The sequence below is a fragment of the Mandrillus leucophaeus genome, unplaced genomic scaffold, assembly GCF_000951045.1.
Source record: "Mandrillus leucophaeus isolate KB7577 unplaced genomic scaffold, Mleu.le_1.0 Scaffold768, whole genome shotgun sequence".
NCBI classification, from domain to species: domain Eukaryota; kingdom Metazoa; phylum Chordata; class Mammalia; order Primates; family Cercopithecidae; genus Mandrillus; species Mandrillus leucophaeus.
The window spans coordinates 897,612-901,802 of NW_012108341.1; the positions used below are offsets into that span (position 1 = coordinate 897,612).

The 4,191-nt window shown below is 41.0% G+C and overlaps 1 protein-coding gene across 3 annotated transcripts in view; it reads right to left on the reverse strand.

The window, feature by feature from the left end:
* Positions 1-4,191, reverse strand: part of ANO4 (anoctamin 4) — a 425,382-nt gene that overhangs the window by 328,229 nt on the left and 92,962 nt on the right. For 2 of the 3 annotated variants that reach the window (XM_011966636.1, XM_011966634.1), the window contains exon 1: positions 664-1,090. The exons of the other annotated variant lie outside the window; for it this stretch is intronic. The gene's annotated coding sequence lies outside the window, so the exon portion shown is untranslated. Of the gene's footprint in view, positions 1-663; positions 1,091-4,191 lie in introns of those variants that run through there. 3 annotated transcript variants of the gene reach the window in all.

The window sequence follows — 4,191 nt, forward strand, 5'->3', positions numbered from 1 at the left end:
AGCCTGCAAAATATGGTTTGCAGAACTGGGTATCCTGAGACTCGGAAGGAAAAGAAGCAATGAGGTCATGCAGTCTACTCCGTCTGCCAGCACAGGATTCCTCCTGCTGAGAATGTTTCTGCCCAAGTTGTAAACCCCACAAGATATAGGGTCATCCTGGACCCACTCGGGCAGGTGCAGAAAGCACAGCTGCCCACAGCAGACTCAACATAACTCACACGTGTGTGCTCATCTTCACCTAGAAAGATGGAAGAGTTTGCTATGTGGTCAGGTCACCCCCGGCCCTTCTGATTCTGAGTGAGTACCCCTAGCACACTGAGGATTCATCCTGCCCAAATTTGTCAGTCATCCTCCACAGATTCCCTGCACACTGCTGCAGTTTACCATCGTGAACACATTTCCCCGGCTGCTGCTTCAAGGACAAAGACAGAGCACTTATATTCGTATCACAGCAGAAGAGCTCGCATTTATGGAAAAAAGATAAAAAGACAAACACTCCAGGCAAATGATCCCTGGCATTTTTGAAGCTGGATCATCCCAGACAAGATCCATGGAAACAGAAGAAATGCAGAAGGAAGGTCACTAAGCTTAGCTGGGTAGAGGGGGAACGAACGGTTCAGTTCACTGCAGCAGCAGAGCAGCTCATTCAATGTAAGCACTTACCATAAAAATAGAAAGAGTCAACAGAAGGAGAACGGATCCTTCCTCAGTGCCTTGGTGTCTCCGGCAGAAAGAAATCCACTGTGAACCTCCAGGCACCAGTCCGGAGGAGGCCAGCAAAGTGACGACAGGCAATAAAACCACCACACACAAGTCCTTTTCAGCCTCCCCTCGGGCCGTATGCAGTTGTTTGTGCTGTAAAAACCCTGAGAAGTCTGGAACAGGACTCTCCCGAGAGCCAGCCGGAGTGAAAGCAGCCTGGTGGATTTCACCGCCGTCTCAGAGCATCACGCCCAGGACTGGTCCTCCCCCTCCCCAGGTGCAGGGGAGGCATGGTCGGGGGAGGGTGGGCACTAGGCTGGGCAAGGCAAGAAGAGGGATGGAAAGGAGTCTCTTTAGAGTGGAAGGAACTGCCGGAGAGAACATCAGTATTCCATATCAGTTATTGCCAGCGACCAATCAGCCCAGCCAGGGGGCCGTGTCAGTGTGACAAGAGAGCAGCAGATGACAGCCAGTTCTGAGAGTGGCAGGACAACCCCCTGCCTGGAAGAGAAATTTGGGAGGATTGGTAACTTATCCTCTCCACAGCTGCTGTTAATGTTTGCTTGTATTTAACAAAGATCTAAAGCCCCATAGTTAAACTAGCCATGCAGGAAGTTTTTGAGGCATCCCACAGCATCTCTGCAAGAAGCCAGACTTGAAGTCCCCTAAATGATGTCTGATGGCATGTCACAGTCCAGACAGCCCTACTGATGTGCCTCTAAGAGGTCATCATGAGGTACAGTAATGGCGCTTTGGACCTAAGCTTCTTTATGCGCAAAGTGCAGGGTAAGATGACCAGGGACCTGGCTTTCTATTTCAGAAGTGAAAAATTTAAGACAGAGAAGGGTCAAAGGTCTCTCTAGGAATTTGACTGTCAATCTTCATTAGTTTTCTTGTATAATATAGGTATAGAAATACTGTTAGAGGTGAGTTTCTGAAGATAGTTAACATGTCCCTTTTAGAGCTCTTAAATCACCTGTAAGACAAAATATGTGTTTGAGAAAAACAATAATAATAATTCACAAGCACACTGAAGATTGAGAAACTCTGACTTACACAAACAGAAGAAGCAAAGGAGCAAATCTCTTGATGACAAATGAAGGATATGTGGAGGGCTCTAAAATTTTCCTATTTCCCTTTTCCCCCATTCTATTTTAATATTGAAGTTATAAACTTTGTCCATATCTATTAATTAATTTGTATTTGGTGGTGATGATTACATTATACAGGGATATAGCTTCTGAAGTTAAATGCCAGTTTACTTGGACTCCACAGTAAAACTTCAGAACTTTTTGTAAGTTGGGGAGATTGTCTTAGGTCACCTTTTTTACTTTTTAATCACTGCAGAAAAGATAACTCCCTTTAGCCAGTCAAGAGTTAACAGGAACATACAAATGCCCTTGGGTTTTGTTTTCTGTTTTTTTGTGAGTTTTTTCTTCAGGTGACTTACATGATATAGAGTTTTAAATTTTAGTTGTCTGTTTTTACCTAGAAGTTGGAATATCATTTGCACATTTTGCTATGATCTCTACCCGCAGGCAAGCTGACTTTGGGGAGCCTGAATACCACAGTTTAAAAGGAAGGGCTGGGCTCCAAGGAAGCAGATAACTCAGCACCAAAATGAGTCACAGCAGAAGGCCATAAAAAATGTTCCACATCAAAGATGAACATAATAAAGTGAAATTTTTTAAACGAAGAAGAAAGAGTAGTTTGCCAGGGAAGTCGTTGTAAATTATATCAGGAAAACCTGGGAGACTTCGAGTCTCAAATGCTGTTTTATTATCCTCCTCAGTTCAACTCAAATCAGCAAACATTTGAAGAACATCAATTATGCATCAGGGCTACAGAGATGAGTCCTTGCCTTCAAGAAGTTTACAGTCTCATGGACAAATTTAAATCTTCTTCTTGAAATTTCAACACTATGATTCTTGCCAAGATAGAAAATGTTCTACTATTTTAATGTTCTTTAGATTAAACTAATCCATGAGGCTGGACTTTAGCCTCAAAGCTCTGAATTAGCCTAGTTAGATGTTTATCATAACCGAAGCCATTCAGGAAATATAAATGCACCAATAATTTGAAATCTAATTAATATATGAGAAGGTTGTTTAACTGAATGTTTGCTTTTATCTGCATTAACAGCTTCTGACACCACAAAAGCATGGGCAGCATATCAAAGAATATACTTATTAAGGGAATATTATTTAAAGCTCCTAAATGAATTGAGATTAATACTGTTGATGAAACGGGTTCATACCTTGAATACATAGGGTTACAATGATGCATGAAAAGGATAATACTGCAGAAATACAAATTATCTAGTGGATTAAGTAACTGCACATCTGTATGACAATTGATCAATAAAAATAGGTATTCCAGTTATTAACTCAAATGCCATTAATTTTTAGTTTGGTCTCTTTATTCCTCTCTACTCAAAAAAAATGACAGAAAATGCCTTTCATTTCAGATAGCAACAACATTAATTTTTGTAATGTACATATTGTTTATACAAATCAATTTAACTTGGGATGATATCAGCAATTGTGTCTTGCTCACTGGTGTAGAACTGGTGTAGTACTTAATATATAATAGGTTCTCAATCAGTATTTGTTGAATAGCCATTTGAATGGCCAAAAGAATCTGGCCAAAAGAATCTGGCTAAAATTCTACAACAGCATGATTTAACGCCTTTTTCCTGACTACAACATAAACTGAATTATGTATCTATATCTGCCACTTATTTGAAAAGAAAAAAGATAGCTTTTTCAGGAACTTTGTTTCACAGAAGCTTGTTGACAGGGCTTTGTAAAGGCTAAAAGACAAGGATTCTTCAAGCTCAGTCTTTCAACATCAGGGTAGACACAGTTCATGGGAAGTGGATTCCACCTTCTGTAACTAGCCCAAGGATAAAAAGTGAAAACATACCTATTTTCCAGACCACCAAGAGGGTAATTGGCCACATAATTCCATTTTTGGCATCAGAATCTTTTAATGGAGGTATGAGAATTGGGACTTTTAAATAACTTTCTGCCAATTAATGGTTTCGAAAACTAAATTATAATCTGCATAAGGGAAAGTCTGTGTCTCTTCCATCTAACTTTTGAAAGCCAGTGTCTAAAATAACTAAACCCCACCGTGTACCAGAGTTGACTCCAATGGCTCCACCTATCTTTCCGGGCCTTTGCAGCACCCATAGTGTAAGTATTATGTACACCGGGGCGCCTGGAGCTTGGCGAGGCTGAAAGCACTCACCCCAGTGGCAAAGACAGTGTAGGAACAACTAGAACAGCCTCAGAGCTTCCTTTTATATGGAGACATTGATCTGAACATAGGAGGGGGTCCCCCAAGAATGCTTTTAGATTAAATGTATAAGACTTAGGGGACCCTTCCCACCATGTTACATGAATTTGGATGAGGTGGGAATGACACAAGTTCAAGCTAAAGCAGAAACTCTTTTACCTCAGAGATTAAATGTAAACCTTTTATGAA